Raw genomic sequence first — 18117 nt, 5'->3', positions numbered from 1 at the left:
AGAGGGAATGTCGGGGGATTACTAGGTCGTAGGAGGAGCTATATCTTTGTAAATTTGTAATACTCATACAAATTAGAATTCTTCATTTTCCTCACCCCTACACCCTCCATGGAGTCCAAGGGGGAGAAGCTATAGTTGGGGCTCAAAATCTCCCAACAGCCACAGGGGTAATGAGGAAATATCACAATCACTATTACAGTACTGATGGCAGTCGGGGGAAACCCAAGCGCTACCGACTGAACAGGGCCTGCTTGACCCTAGCCATATTTGACCAGCCGATTGACTTGACCGGGCCTCAAGACACCCTTCAAACCAGAATAAAGAACCAAAGAGGTGTGTCGCTAGCTCCCGGGGCCCAGCATGCAGCATTACTCAACTCCCAGGACTCTGGTAATAGGGGATGCCACGCACGGAAAACCCACACGTGGTCCAAGGTCCAAGATGGAAATGAACCAGGGGTGGGGCACCATCCCCTCTCATGGGCCCTTTTTGGCACCAGGAACCCATTTTGTCTCATCCCACTGGTTGACCATCCAGTATGGGTAGCCCTATAGTCCAGCTCACAGATCATTGGGACCTCAAGCCCCTCAACCGCGGCTTCGTTAGGGGGCCGGGGAAAAGGATCTTAACAATGTCTCACTACCCTTACTTCATCCATTTGCCCTTATCCTGCAAATTGGGTTTGTAACTTTAGGAGAACTGAAACCCCTCTTGTATTACTTTTTTTTTTTTTTTTTTACAAAGTTTTTGGCGAAATGAATAATGACTTCCTCTTAGCTTTGATAAAAAACAATATTCATGGATGACTATCTTCTGACAATATCCACATGTCATAGTAGGTCTTCCACGACCCCTTCCCATCTGAGTACTAGAGCTTGATATGCGAGCAAAACAACATTGGATATTTATCAGTTCTGTGACCACATCATAGCCCATCCATTGTCACATTCCTCTTAAAATCTAAAACAATCAAGACAAAAAACTTTTTTCCAATTCTGTGTCTTGTTTATTTATGCTCTACGAGACTCACCCACCTCCCTCTTAGCCCTAGAAACTTATCTAGCAGTTTGGTGCTGGTCACCACATCATGAACCACTATGAGCTCATCTGCCAAGGATCTCCAGCTATAATCGACGTCTTTAACTCTTGCATACCATGCCTCATATGTTCCCACCTATCCCCACTAAGTCGTCACAATGCAAGGCAGATCTTTCCATCATCATTCCATACTTCATCATGAGATAAATCTTTTATTCGCTTTATCCATTCTTCAAGATTATATGGCACCCTTTGTTTAGGACACTTCCCTTCATGAAAGGGAAGGCGGTGTTCTACCTCATTTACAGGATTTTTTTCCTCTCCTTGTTGAACACTACATGCCTAAGATCAAGCTGCAGCACGACCCCCACAAACCCGAAATTCAGCATTGTTTCCCAGGGAAATTTCAATGAATTACATGAATTACATTGTGCCTCGGGATATCCGATACCTTAAGCTACCGTACTATGATCACACAAGTTTTGTCTTAGGGATAGAACTACCATAAACCAGTTTCAGATTGATCTTCGCCAATTCCAGAACTATTCGTTCGTTTTTTTTTTCGACAAAAGGCTCAAACGTAGTCTATTCAAAAAGTGTTCTAACTGTAACGCTAGATATATAGGTTCAACAACAAGGAATCGCATGATGAAATATTGTGAGCATAAAGGGGTCTCTTATCGGACATTACGTCCACTATCCTCTTCAATTTACTCATTAAGTCGAGATCACTGTCTTAAAACAAATCATGTAATAAAATTAGACTTCACAATAATGAGAAAAGCAAAAGATGAAAATGACCTAAGAATCTTAGAATCATTATTGATTAAAGAAATAAAACCAAACATAAAGTTCAGCTACTCTCTATACTTTGATATTATTTGCACATTTTACCCCCCTCCCCTCTTCCTCACCCACCTACAACATCCAGGTATTCAAATTTCTGTAAACTGTCGTCACGCCAACATGACACAGTCACATACTCCACATTCCACCTACGGAGAATAATCGTAAGCAAAACATCTTATTTGTTTCTGTGTTTAGTATTTTCTCCCGACTTTTACTTTTATAATTTGTGTTGCTGGTGTATCTTGTTTCTTATTTTCGCTGTAATTACATATTAAGTTCTTGTGTACTTAGTTTTACCGAATGTTGGCTCTCTTGTAAATGCAGATTCTGATGATGGACACAGTTACTGATGTCCGAAAGCTCAATAAATGAAAATGCGCATGATGTGGTTTCCTGCTGTCCTGGTCCTATTTATAATAAAAATCCGTTTCCCCCGTGGATCATCTATTGTGGAAATATTATCCAACCGCTATGGCTGACCAGTACTGTTGAAATACCGAGAGACAGAGAAGGCGGATTTCAAGATCAAGAAGTTAAACCTGGACATTGAATTTCTCCAAACCTGTAAGAATTATAACATTATTCCTATTTTTTTTTACAGTTTAAATTGTACAACCGTAGATTCACAGACACCAAATTATATAGATCCTGGCTCAACTATGAAATTAGGGAAAAGACTAAACAACTTGCTTCCGAAAGTGCTAAGTATCCTCTGTTACTTCAAGAATTGAGAAATTTCACCTCATTCATTGACTTTAATTGCCTTAAATGGTTTTAACGAGGGACAACAATAAAGATCTTGTAAGATTAAGACTAGACATTTAAAAAACTGCACAACCTTGGCATAACTCCTGAATATGAAGTCGAAAGCAGTAAAGTAATATTTAACTATTCAATTATAAAACTAGTTGAGGATGAAACCAAATTATTAAATTTAGGTCTCTGTTTGCTTTAACTTGTAAATCTCCTAAATTTGCTGAGCATTTTTTAGCCTTTGAACGTCCAAACAGATAGTTTTTGAGAAAATTGTTAGTTAGCTAATGAGTCTTTACGACTTCAAATACATCGCTTTGAAATCTTTAAAGAATGATCCTAACATCATTATAACTAAACCAGACAAAGAAAAAACGCGTTGTTATATTAGAGAAACACGATTATGTCAATAAGGTAAATGTATTACTATCAGATCATACGAAATTTAGAAAATTAGATACTGAGCCATTTTCTAAGATTATTCAATTAGAGGATAGATTGAATAGACTGTTAAAACATTTGAAAGACAATGACTTCATATCCTTGGAAACATATAATCAACTCAGAGCATCTGGTTCCTTGCCTGGAATATTATATGGACTACCAAAAGTTCATAAACCCGATGTACCGATTAGACCTATCTTATCAGCTGTAAAAACATTTAACTACAACCTAACCAAAGTACCAATCCTCAAATCTACTGCTACCAATTAATACACTGTCCAAAACTCTTTGCTAAGTATATGTCTACAATTAGCTCTGAAAACCCTGTCATAATGGCCAGTTTTGACATACAGTCATAATTTACAAACATACCCATGGAAGAAACAAATGATATTTGTATAAACAGTTTATTTAAGAATACCGACAATGTGTATAACTTCACAAAAGACCAATTTACGAAACTTAAATAATCTGTGGAAGATTATGTTTTTATGTTTAAACAACCAATTATACTCTCAAACTGATGACGTAGCAATGGAAGCCCACTAGGCCCAGCTCTCGCAAATGCTTTATGTTATCACGAGAGTAAATGGATAGCAGACTGCCCATCTCGTTTTAAACCACTTATATAACAGATATGTTCACATATTCTTGCTGTTCAATGATGATTCACATGTAAACATGTGAAACTATGTATACTCTAAACATGACAACATACATTTTACTTCTGAAGTCGAACTCAGTAACTCCCTGTCTTTTCTGGATATTAGGCTTGATCATGATCTTAATACCTTTAAAACCTCTTTGTACAGAAAACCTACTTTCTCTGGTCTTTGTTTTAATTATTTATCCTTCTTATCTATGATGTTTATAGTTAATACAGTCAGAACATTGTTGCACAGATCTTCTCAAATCTGTTCAGACTGGCATTCTATAAAACGAGAAATGCAATTCCTAGAAAACTTTTTTTTTTTTTTTTTTTTTTTTTTTTTTTTTTTTAAACAAATCCCCTGTGGCTGTCATTCAAAAACAGATAAGACTATTTTTAAACAAGATGCTATGCCCAAAACCAATGAATTACAATGTGCCTCAGGATATCTACCTTAAGCTACCTTCTATGATCACACAACTTTTGGCTTAGGGAAAGAACTACAGAAACTACTTAATTACCATTTCCCACAAATCAGTTTTAGAACGATCTTCACCAATTCCAGAACTATTCGTTCGTTTTTTTTCCCACAAAAGAATCTGTACCAAAACATACATGATCAAAGTCTACTCATACAATTGTTCTAGCTGTAACGCTAGGTTCAACAACAAAGGAATCTAATGAGATATTGTAAGCATAAAGGGGTCTCTTATCGGACATTACGTCCACTATCCTCTTCAACTTACTCATTAACTCGAGATCACTGTCTTAAAACAAATCATGTAATAAAATTAGACTTCACAATAATGAGAAAAGCAAAAGATGAAAATGAGCTAAGAATCAGAATCATTATTGATTAAAGAAATAAAACCAAACATAAAGAACAATGAAAGTTCAGCTACTCTCTATACTTTGATATAATTTGCACATGTTTCCCCCTCCCCCTCCCTCACCCACCTACAACGAACATCCAGGTATTCAAATTTCTGTAAACTGTCATCACGCCAACATGTCACATACTCCCCATTCCACCTACAGAGAATAATCGTAAGCAAAACATCTATTTTTCTGTGTTTAGTATTTTCTCCCGACTTTTACTTTTATAATTTGTGTTGCTGGTGTATCTTGTTTCTTATTTCGTTGTAATTATATATTTAGTACTAATGTACTTAGTTTTTACAAATGTTGGCTCTCTTGTAAATGCAGATTCTGATGATGGACACAGTTATTGATGTCCGAAAGCTCAATAAAGGAAAATGCGCATGATGTGGTTTCCTGCTGTCCTGGTTCTCCTATTTATAATAAGAATCCGTTCCCCCGTGGAACATCTATTGTGAAAGTTTATATATATATATATATATATTATATATATATATATATATATATATATATATATATATATATATATATATATAATGTATAATTATCATTACCAGTATTCTGTATGTGTAAGCAACATAAAATCACTACTACTAAACTAGTATACACCACACACACACACACACACACACACACACACACAACACACACACACACATATATATATATATATATATATATATATATATATATATATATTATATATATACATATATATATATATATATATAGAATATATATATATATAGATATATATATATATATAGATATATATATATATATAGAATATATATATATATATATATATATATATATATATATATATATATATATGATACAGTGCACATGGGCCACTTCAGGAAACACAAACTGAAAGCTGCTCCGCCCGGCGCCACCTGAAACCACAAAAGTAGATTAATGACTATCCTCCGAGGGTTTCTTGAATTTCTATAAAACCCGCTCCGTGAGTTAAATTTACACAATAATTCCCAAATAATTATCTCAATAGTAGGAAATGACAGAGGGAAAGACATGGAAATCACCGCTGCCGCCACTATCGAAATCTAGATAAATCAAAAGAATATTAGATTTCTATTAAAATATGATCGTCGCCACAACCACTATTTCATTTGAAAAAACAGGGAAAACATATCTCCTTCAAATGAATTAATCATTTTAAAAATATTACCGTCATCATTCCTATAATGAAGGAATTAACTAATGTTAAAATTTCCTGTATTTTACTGTTTTTAATCTTACATGAAAATGCATTAAATTTATATTCAAACTTTCATATATGTTAGATAGTCTACTAAAATATTATGTTTACTGAAACGTTCTTAAAAACTTGATAAATATAAATAACAAACTCTTCTTACCAAAATAACCACCAAAAACACACGGGCCATGGTTACTCTGCAGTTCTATCCTGAACGACGTCCCTTGGACGAGTCGTAGAGCGGGGTTCAGCCTCCCGGTCACTGCTTCACAAGCAGCAGCAGCATCACCTGATCGTACAACGTACTATGTCCCGTCATCGCGGTTTTTTTCACTGGTGCTCGGCGCCCGTGATTTTCATTTCTTTTCTAATACTTATGGAAGATTCTTCACCTTCCATGGGTGTATATATATATATATTTATATATATATATATATATATATATATATATATATATATATATATATGTATGTATATATATATATATGTATATATATACATATATATATATATATATATATATATATATATATATATATATATATATATATATATATATATATATATACGTACATACACATACACGAATAGAAAAACACTCTTCCGTGTTGAGACAATGGAAGACAAATCCACAATTCAAAAACTAGATTTATTGAAAATGAGACTACAATTTCGAAATCCACCTGGAATCCATCATCAGGTCTGAGGACGGAATCCAGGTGGATTTCGAAACTGTAGTCTCATTTTCAATAAATCTAGTTTTTGTATTGTGGGTTTTTCTTCCACACTTTATTGTGTTTATGTTCGAATATGAAAATACTTATAAATATACATACATACATAAATTATGTGTATATATATATATATATATATATATATATATATATATATATATATATATATATATACATATATATATATATATATATACATATATATGCTCGCGCGCGCAAATATATGTATATACGCGCACGCGCGTGTGTGTGTGCTTATGTGTTTGCGTGTGTGTGTGTGTTTGTGTGTGAGTGTGTGTGTGTGTGTGTGTGTGTGTGTGTGTGTGTGTGTGTGTGTGTGTGTGTGTGTGTGTGTGTGTGTGTGTGTGTGTGTGTGTGTGTGTGTGTGTGTGTGTGTGTGTGGCAGGTGCCAAACCAGTTTGAGGCTTGTGGGGCAAAGCCTAAGGCGACCCCACAGGCGGAAGTTGGGCCCCACAGCCTGCCACACCCCTTTATTTGAGGTAGCATTGGCAGAGGTGGCGTCCACCTATAGCGACCACCCGAGGCTTAATCTCAGGCAAGCTATCCGGGTAGGTGCTTGGAACATCTGGTTCTTGCGGCAGGATAAACAGTTACCCCTGCTATCAATGGAGCTGAAACGGTTGGGAATTGAGGTGGCTGCCCTCTTGGAGGTGAGAAGACCTGCCAGTATGGGTGGTTATACCTACTACTGGTCGATCCGTGGCAATAGTCATCATCTTCAAGGAGTAGCCATAGCCATCTCTAGGTGTTACCTCAGTAGTAGAGTAAAACCGATTGATAAGCGTATTATGGCATTGAGACTAAAGCATGCTTTTGGCTTTGTATTTCGTATTGCTATTTAAACTCCTACCAATGTTTGGAAACTTGATGTGAAAGAAGTGTTCTATGCCAATCTCACATCCGGGGCAGGCAATTGTCCACAGCAAGACATTCGCATTGTTCTGGGCTACTTCAATGCAGTATCCAGCTGTGATTGAGCTGGTTATGAGATGTCTGTGGTCCCTATGGCTCGGGAGCTGATCCCAGCAGCGAGAACAGCCTCTTTCTCCGGGACTTTGTTAGGTCCCTCAGACTAAGGATTTCTGGTCCCTGGTATCAGCACTCCAACTCGTATCGCTGGACCTGGTATAGTGATACTGTGGCCAAGGAAATCGCCCACATTCTTGTCAGCACTCGCTGGAGCAATTACAGGATTTACTGAGTGCCAAGTTCTGTGGCACTGACCATAGGCTGGTAGTGGCTACTCTGTAAGTCCACTACAAAACTTCTCATCCCTCCAATGGCTTCTCTAGGGTGTTAGGGCATCTAGATAGGAGTACTTCAAATGTGAAACACTCAAAGCAGTACAGGAATTTATTGGTGAATGCCGGAGAGCAAGGAAGAATTTCTTCTTACTGGAAATATTGGAGGCTACTGAAGCATGTTGCATGGCTTGGCTGTATGGCAATCAGGTCTTCCTTAGTGTGTAGGGCCTGGACCCTGCTGAGAAGGGACAAGTAGTTCATCAGGAACTGAGGAGGTTGCAGGCCACTTTTTGGTAAATGACCTTAGCCCTGCCTACCAAACCCTGAGAAAACTAAACTCTAAGCCCTCCTTGCACATGACTGCAGTCTACTCAGTAGATGAACAGATCAACTCAGATCATGATGGGATTCATGAACGTTAGGTAGACCCTCCATCAGTTGCTTGGATGCTAATGGTATCACAACCTGTGCCAGACCCACCCATCAGCAAGGAACCTCCTACCCTAATTGAGATAAGGATAGAGATTTCTAAGCTGAAGGGTGGGAAAGCCGTATGCATATGTGATAACTACTTGCTAAGGGCATGGACTCCCCCCACCCTGACTGTATTGAAGCCCTGCCGTGGGCACAAACCTTAATCGAGTTCTCTGTCATGAGCTTGTCAAGGAGAAAGAATCAATACACCATGCCTAGTCTAAAGGCAGAAGCTGAGAGGGTCATTGCAGCCATCACTCCTCCGGGTACTAGAACCTACTTCATGGATGGATCAGTCAATCCCTTAACCACACTGCAGGCACCAGCTTTGCAGCAAGGGATGCCACATAATTTATGAGGGCAGAGGCAGTTGCGATCATGCCCTCCCAGAGGTGAGAAGCCCTAGTAGCATCATGATCAGTGTGGGTGGGTACACCTACTACTGGTCAGGCTGCAGAGATGGTCACCACCTCCAGGGTGTGGCCATAGCCATCTCCAGCCGACTTCAGCCCTCGGTAGTTTAGGTGACACCGGTTGATGAGCGTATTATGGCATTGAGACTGAAGTATGCTTTTGGCTTCATGTCTCTTATTGCTGTATACGCTCCTACCGATGTATGTAAACTTGATGTGAAAGGGCGTTTTATGCCAAACTCGCATCTGGGGCAGACAATTGCCCCCAGTGAAGATATTCGCATTGTTTTTGGGCGACTTCAATGCGGTATCGGCTGTGACCGAACTGGCTATGAGATGTCTGTCGGCCCCCATGGCTCGGGAGCTGATCCCAGCACGAGAATAGCTTTCCTTCTCCGGACTTTGCTAGGTCCCAGAAAATGAGGATCTCTGCTCCTGGTACCAGCGCTCCAACCTGCATCGCTGGACATGGTACAGTGGCCAAGGATTAATTGATTGATTATTTTAAATATCTCCCGCATCACAGCTAAGGTCATTAGCGGCGAATACCTTGTTAAATAGAAATATTAAAATGATTAAAACTTTAAAAAATCTATCAAAGATCCCTTTATAAATAACAATAAACAAATAAAAAATCAAGGCATAAATATTAACTCTAAGTGTACAAATTATTGCATAAACATTATGCATATTAAATTTTATTAAAAATATTAGTCTCCCAAAGGGAAACTGATAAGACCCTCTATGTCACAATCCTCCCCCAATACATTCTTCAGTGTATATGGGGGAGACAAGTACATACTTTTTGGTCTGAGAATGTTGCACATATTTCCACTACATGTGCGATTGTTAAGGGCTTTGGCATCCCTCACAAAGTGCTTGATTTTTAGCCATCATGGGCCCATCGTCAGTCTTGTGTGCCCGATTCTTAGCCTTGTTAATGCAACTTCCACTTTCGGTGGATGGATGCTAGCCACCCAACTGCCAAGGTCATCTCTAATCTTTCGCAGTTTATTTAGGGGAGATATGCCTCCATTGTTCTTCCATTTATCGCGAAGACAACTCCTGATGCTGGGTTTCAGTTCGGTGTGTGGGAGAGGAAAGCGAGCATCACAAGGCTGAGCGGCAGCTGCCTTGGCCTTCTGATCAGCTCGCTCATTCCCACTGACACCAACATGCACTGTTGACATCAGTGCAAGCCAATCTTGAACCTCCCTCACTATTGCATGTGATGAGTTTAAGCTCTTGATTGCTTGCAAGGCACTACGAGAGTCACAATATATCACAATAGAATGGTTCATAAGATCTCTGGTCATCTTAACTGCTGCGAGGAGGCATGAAACTCTGCAGTGAAGATCGAGGCTGCTAGAGAAAGACTGCCAGATGCAGTCTTCCTTCTGCTCACTGCTGCAAAGCCCACACCATTTTCAGATTTCGAACCATCTGTATATATTGCGTCCGATCCTTGGCACTTGAAATATGCTGAAGAAATCTCTCTCTGACTTCTGCTTCAGATCTCTCCCCTTTCCCCAATTCCCAAACCCAAAACCCGCTCGACTTGATTAGTCCAAGGGGGGACAAATTAATTTCTTCTACAAGATTCCTCATCTCCTACCATAGGATCGGCTATCCTCAAGGGGTTTGAAAACCATCTGGATGTAGAGATCCCGAATTCTTTGTAGTCTCGTGTAGTAAATCAGGTTCATGTAGTCCCGGTGTAATGACAGGGGGTGTTTCCCACTCTCAGCATACGGGGACTCCCAGGTGAAGACCTGAAAGCCCCATTTACAGATTCTGAGAGCTTCATTATGAACCGAGTCCAACATCTGGAGAACAGTGGGAGTTGCAGATGAATAAGCTTCACATCCATAGTCAGGCTTACTACGAATAAGCGCTCGGTAAAGCCGTAGAAGCGTTGTGCGGTCTGAACCCCAAGATAAATGTGAAAGAACCCGCAAAATACTAAGTGCTTTTGTAGCCTTCACTTTTAACGTTTGATTTTAGGCACCCATTTTAAGTCTTGGGGTCAAAAATTAGACCCAGTACTTCACCTCTTGGACAAATTGCAGTGGTTTGCTCCTAAATAGAGGGAGGATGGAACTTTCCTCGTTTGTGGAAATGTATAGCCATGGTCTTGCTTGGAGAAATTTGAACCCATGATAGTTGCCCCACTGTAAAACCTAATTTTATTGCAGTCTGCATGCGTCCTTCCACATCCTTAAGCTTCCTCCTGAGCATCAGTGTAAAGTCACCCACATACAGATTACTTTGAGACAGCACTTGGAACAACCTTTAAAATGTCATTTATAGCAATGGAAAACAGGGTCACACTTAAGACACCCCCTTGTGGGCCCCCTTCCAGCTGATCTTCCAGGTTAGAGAAACTTTTCCGAACTCTAAACTTCCTGTCAGCAAGGAAGCTTTGTATGAAAGTAGGTAATGCTCCTCTTAACCAATGTCATACAGCTTCATGAGTATGCCATGCTTCCAAGTGTATCGTAAGCCTTTTCAAGTCAAAGAAGACTGCTATCATGTGCCCATCGCTGGTGAAGGAATTCCTTATAGCAGTTTCCATCCCCCAACAAGTGCATCTTTGGTTATCTTTAATTTTTCTAAAGCCTATTGATGGGGGGTCAACATGTTTTCTTTTTCCAGCAGCCATGTCAACCTGAAGTTGACCATATTCCTCAAGCTTGCAGATGCAGCTGGTGAGGGAAATTGGTCGTAATTTCCGGGTGCAGAAGCATCTTTGCCAGTTTAGGAACAGGAATGATTATAGTTCTCTCCATGTGGATGGCACTGTGCCCTCTCTATAGATCCTATTAAATAGGTCTAACGGGAACTACGGGGAGCTCTCTGGTAAGTGAGATATCATTTGGTATGGAATACCGTCACTTCCGGGGGCAGTCCTTACGGCAGAGCTGCAAAGCAGAGTCCATCTCCTTGCGCAAAAATGGCAAGTTGTAGGGGAAGTTCTGCTGCTTTCCCTACTGAAGACGACACTGAGTGTTGTTCTTGGTCCGCCCGAAAAGTGGAGAATCGAGCAGTGTAAAATGCTCCAGAGCAGGTCTCAGCCATGTATTTAGCTAGCTCATTTGCAACATCTTTTTTATCTGTGATGATTATGCCATCTATCTTCAGAGCAGGTTTGTGACAGGGATATGCTCTTTCCAGCGATCTTACGCACCTTGTCCCATACCCATGCTAAGGGAGTCCCAGAGTTAATCGAGGAGACATACTGTCTCCACGACGTCTGTCTAGCCTCTTTTAGCACGCGCCTGGCCTTGGCTCGGGTCTTCTTGTAATTGATCAAGGTTACAATGCTGGGGGGGTCGTTTCATTTGCCTTAATGCGCTTTCTTGCTCTGACAGCTTGTTGGCATTCATCAGACCACCATGGTACTGGAGGTCGACGGTAATGGCCGCTACTTTTGGGAATGGATGCTTCTGCTGCAAGGTGAATTCGTGATGTGGGTGATTAACAGCATTCTTGAATACACTGGAAATCATTCACAGATCCTTGTAATACTGCAGTTGATCTAAAAAGATTCCAGTCCGCATGTTCAAGTCCCCATCTCTGCACTCCATTGGCTGGAATACCATTCACCTCCTCCAAAACTATTGGAAAGTGGTCACTTCCATGCAAGTCTTCCATGACCTGCCAAGTGAAGTTCAATTGTGAATCAGGTGAGCCTATTGATAGGTCTATATTGGAGAATGTCCCATTTGAATTTGGAAATGTGTGGGGATGTCATTGTTCTAAAAACTGCATCTACTCTTAAGAACAAGGACTCCAAAGGCCCTTCCTCGAGGGTTGCACAAAGTGTCTCCCCAGAGGTGATGCTGACCATTGAAATCTCCCAAGAGTAGAAATGGATGTGGCAACTGCCCAAGTAAATCTTCCAAATCATTAATGTTGAGATTATGTGGAGGAAGGTAGATGGATGCAACAGTGTAAGGTCGTGTTAAAGCCTTTTCTCACACTTCACCTGCAGTGTTGTCTGCAGGTGGATGGCCGGGAAAAGGAATATCTTGTGTACCATTACTGCTCTCTCCATGAGGTTCATTGTCAAAGGTTCCATAATGGGCTTGAACTTGGAATCCTCTCAGGAAAATGGTACGATTTTCCCTGGTCATAATCTCTTGTAGGCATACACAAACTGGGTTCCATGAAGCTATCAGATGTTGCAGTTCTTCCCATTTTGCATGAATTCCCTGACAGTTCCATTGGATTAGGGTATCCAGTTCTTTGTATTATTTCTTCATAAGGTGTTTGGCAGCACCGGTGGTCAAGGTTTGCCTCACACCTTTAGGCTGTCCCTTTCCAGGATCCTGGGAGTACCTTTTTAATATTTGTTGACCTGTGGAACTAGTTTCCACAGGTTTCCCTTGGACAGGTTCAGGATTTCTTTGCCAAGGCAAAAAGGGCGGACTGAGCCTTTGCTTCAAGGGCATTCTGTCTAGCAGCGGAGGCCCCTGTGGATGTTGTGGCAGCTGGAGCTGTCACCGTTGAGGCCTCTGGAGCCTTGCCTGATGGCTCCAAAGACCTTACTTTGGGAGGAGGAGTCTCCTCAATAGACTCCTCACTCCTACTCCGTTTCTGGTGGAACAAATCACCAAGGCAGTGTCACCAATTTGGGATTGAGGTTTAGAGGAAGTGGCAGAGTGTGTGCTGTAAGAAGCATTGGAGGGCAAGGGTTGGTGGGAAGGAGGCTGGGCTAGAACCGAAGCAAAGGACCTACCTGGCTGTGCAAACAGCACACAGGCACATCGCTTTGCCTCTGGAAAACTAACTTTCTCCTTGCCCCTTATTACCAATACTTCCTTTTCAAATTTGTACCTTTTACATTGCTTTGAAGAAGCTTCATGAGCTTCTTTGCAGTGGTAACAGCATATTGGACCTGGACAGTTGTCATCTCCTTGTTGACCTGTTGTACCACACTTTACACATACTCTTGGTTTCCATTTTTCTTAAAACGGCAAGAGTTTGGCTCCAATGCCCATAACCTTGGCAGTGGAAGCACCGCATAGGGTTTGGGCACATATGGCTTTACCTAACGTGGTACCATGCTAACTTACCGATTCTGGGAAGGACTAATGTGTTTAAAAGTTAGAAAAAGAGGTGGTGTCGACTGTTCCAAACCATCAACTTTCTTCTTAAAAAAGTTTTACTGCCACTACATTAAAATCCTCTAGTTCCTCTAACAGTTTCTCCTCAGAATACCTCATCAGGTCTCGGGAAAAGACACTGATTGAGGGTTTTGTGAGGAGAGCATGAAACTTGAGCCCCAGGAATGTTGCATATCGCACGCAGACGGTCACTCCCCGTCTGGTGACGAAACCTCAAATATTAGGCTACAGTCTTTGCTGTGGGGTGATGCGAGGGTCACCTGACATACTTCAAGTATTTCCGATGAACCTCAAAAAAAGTCAAGATCCATGATTGATACACCATCAATGGTCTCCACCACCAGGCACTCACTATATGAAATGCTTTCATACTTACTAGGTAAGATCTCCTTAGTGGATTGAGGAGGACTTTTCCCCTTCTTACCTGGTTTGGGAGCCCGGGAACCATTACGATTCCCATTCTTGCCCTTTGGAAGCTGGAAAGGTTCCAGAGTGACAACGTATGATTTTCCAGAGGGAATGGTCGAGGGATTGCGCAGGTCGTCAGCGAGAGAGCTAGATCTTTGTAAATTTGTAGTACTCATAACAAATTTGAATTCTTCATTTCCTCACCCCCCCACCCACCATAGAGTCCAACGAGGGGGAAACTATAGTTGGGGTTCAAAATCTCCCAAAAGCCACAGGGTAATGAGGAAATATACGCAGCCACTATACATTACTGTGGCAGTCGCGGGACCTATGCGCTACCGACTGAATAGTGCCTGCTTGACCCTAGCCATATTTGACCAGCCGATTGACTTGACCGGGCCTTGATCAAGCCACCCGTCTAACCAGAATAAAGGACCAAAGAGGTGTGTTGCTAGCTGCAGGGCGCAAGGTGCAGCATCGCTCAACCTCCAGGACTCCTGTCTCCTGGTAATACAGGATGCCACGCACGGCAAACACATATGGGAGAGTTCTCCCTGGTCCAAGATGGAATGAACCAGGGGTGGGTACACCATCCCCTCTCATAGGCCTTGGTGCACCAGGAAGCCATTTTGTCTCATCCCCCCACTGGTGACCCCTCCAGTATGGGTAGCCCTCTGGTCCGGCTCACCAGATCATTGGGACCTCAAGCCCCCCCACCGCGGCAAGGCAGCTTCCGTTAGGGGGGAGTGGCCAAGGAGATCGAACACATTCTTGTCAGCATGCGATGGAGGATCCCCCTGAACTGCAGGGTTTACCGCAGTGCCGAGTTCTGTGGCACCGACCATAGGCTGTTTGTGGCTACCCTGCGGGTCCACTTCAAAACTCACCATCCCTCCAGTGGCCACCCTAAGGTGTTTCACCTGGACAGACTAAGGGAGGAGGAGTGTGCCTGTGGATTCACCATGGCAGTCTCTGACCGATTCACAGAACTCGACAACCTGATGGACCCAGTTGCTCTGTGGGAACTCTTCAAGTGCGTAACACTCGAAGCAGCTCAGGAGTCCATTGGCGTATACTCGAGGGCAAGACAGAATTCCATCTTCCTGGAGACATGGCTCAGCTGAATGGTAATCAAGTCTTGCGTCGCTCCATGGTGCATAGGGCTCGGACACTGCTGAGAAGGGACAAGGAACAGTTCATCAGGACTCTTGCTGAGGAGGTTGAAAGCCTTTCTTTGTAAATGACCTTCGCCCTGCCTACCAAGCCCTGAGAAAGCTGAACTCTAAGCCCTCCTCACAGATGACTGCAGTCCGATCAGCGGATGGATGGATCATCTCAGATCATGTTGTGGTTCGTGAACATTGGGCTGAGCATTTTGAGAAGTTGTACCAGGTAGGACCCTCCAACAGTTAGCTTGGATGCAAGCGATGTCACAGTGCCTGTGCCGGACCCACCCATCAGTGAGGAACCTCTTACCCTAAACCCCCCTAACGGAAGCTGCCTTGCCGCGGTGGAGGGGCTTGAGGTCCCAATGATCTGGTGAGCCAGACCAGAGGGCTACCCATACTGGAGGGGTCACCAGTGAGGGATGAGACAAAATGGCTTCCTGGTGCACCAAGGCCTATGAGAGGGGATGGTGTACCCACCCCTGGTTCATTCTATCTTGGACCAGGGAGAACTCTCCCACGTGTGTCTGCCGTGTGTGGCATCCCGTATTACCAGGAGACAGGAGTCCTGGAGGTTGAGTGATGCTGCACGCTGCGCCCTGCAGCTAGCAAGACACCTCTTTGGTCCTTTATCTGGGTTTGACGGGTGGCTTGATCAAGGCCCGGTCCAAATCAATCAGCGGTCAAATATGGCTAGGGCAAGCAGGCACTATTCAGTCGGTAGCGCATAGGTCCCGCGACTACCGTCAGTACTGTAATAGTGGCTGCGTATATTTCCTCATTACCCCTGTGGCTGTTGGGAGGTTTTGAACCCCAACTATAGCTTCCCTCATTTGACTCCATGGTGGGGGGGGGGGTGAGGAAATGAAGAATTCAAATTTGTATGAGTACGACAAATTTTACAAAGATCTAGCTCTCTCCCTGACGACCTACACAATCCCTCGACCATTCTCTCTGGAACATCACACGTTGTCACTCTGGAACCTTTCCAGCTTCCAAAAGGCAAGAATGGGAATCGTAATGGTTCCTGGGCTCCCAAACCAGGTAAGAAGGGGAAAAGTCCTCCTCAATCCACTAAGGAGATCTTACCTGGTAAATATGAAAGCATTTCATATAGTAAGTACCTAGTAGTGAAGACCATTGATGGTGTATCATTCATTGATCTTGACATTTTTGAAGTTCATCGGAAAATAGTTGAAGTATGTCAATGTGATCCTCGCATCACCCCACAGCGAGATGGTAGCCTGATAGTTGAGGTTTCGTCACCAGATGAGAGTGACCGTCTGCGTGCGATATGCAACATTCCTGGGGCTCAAGTTTCATGTTCTCACAAAACCCTCAATCAGTGTAAGGGAATTGTCTTTTCCCGAGACCTGATGAGGTATTCTGAGGAGAAACTGTTACTAGAACTAGTGAATTTTAATGTAGTGGCAGAAAAACGTTTTAGGAAGAAAGTTGATGGTTTGGAACAGTCGACACCACCTCTTCTTCTAACTTTTAACACATTAGTCCTTCCAGAATCGGTTAAGTTAGCATGGTGCCTCCTCAAAGTAAAGCCATATGTGCCCAACCCTATGCGGTGCTTCCACTGCCAAGGTTATGGGCATGGAGCCAACTCTTGCCGTTTTAAAGAAAATGGACAACCAAGAGTATGTGTAAAGTGTGGTACAACAGGTCATCAAGGAGATGACAACTGTCCAGGTCCAATATGCTGTTTTCCACTGCAAAGAAGCTCATGAAGCTTCTTCAAAACAATGTAAAAGTACAAATTTGAAAAGGAGTATTGGTAATAAGAGCAAGGAGAAAGTTAGTTTTCCAGAGGCAAAGTGACGTGCCCGTGTGCTGTTTGCACAGCTAGGTAGGTCCTTTGCATTGGTTCTAGCCTATGCTCCTTCCCACCAACCCTTGCCCTCCAATGCTTCTTACAGCACACACTCTGCCACTTCCTCTAAACCTCAATCCCAAATTGCTGACACTGCCTCTGGTGAGTTGTTCCACCAGAAACGGAGTAGGAGTGAGGAGTCTATTGAGGAGACTCCTCCTCCCAAAGTAAGGTCTTTGGAGCCATCAGGCAAGGCTCCAGAGGCCTCAACGGTGACAGCTCCAGCTGCCACCACATCCACAGGAGCCTCTGCTGCTAGGCAGAATGCCCCTGAAGTAAAGGCTCAGGTACGCCCTTTGCCCAGGCAAAGGAATCCTGAACCTATCCAAAAAAACTCCAGCTGCTACAACATCCACAGGGGCTTCCGCTGCTAAACAGAATGCCCTTGAAGCAAAGGCTCAGGTCCATCCTTTGCCCAGGCAAAGAAATCCTGAACCTGTCCAAGGGAAACCTGTGGAAACTAGTTCCACCGGTCAATAAATATTAAAAAGTTACTCCCAGGATCCTGGAAAGGTGTGAGGCAAACCTTGACTACAGGTGCTGCCAAACACCTTATGAAGACATAATCTAAAGAACTGGATACCCTAATCCAATGGAACTGTCAGGGAATTCATGCAAAATGGGAAGAATTGCAACATCTGATAGTTTCGTGTAACCCAGTTTGTGTATGACTACAAGAGATTATGACCAGGGAAAATCGTCCCATTTTCCTGAGTGGATTCCAAGTTCAAGCCCATTATGGAACCTTTGACAATGAACCTCCAAAAAGTGCAGTAATGGGATGTCAAGATATTCCTCCAGGCCTCCCCTAAAAA

Source organism: Penaeus monodon, chromosome 17, assembly GCF_015228065.2.
Source record: "Penaeus monodon isolate SGIC_2016 chromosome 17, NSTDA_Pmon_1, whole genome shotgun sequence".
Lineage (NCBI taxonomy): Eukaryota > Metazoa > Arthropoda > Malacostraca > Decapoda > Penaeidae > Penaeus > Penaeus monodon.
Note: the sequence above shows the minus strand (reverse complement) of the source record.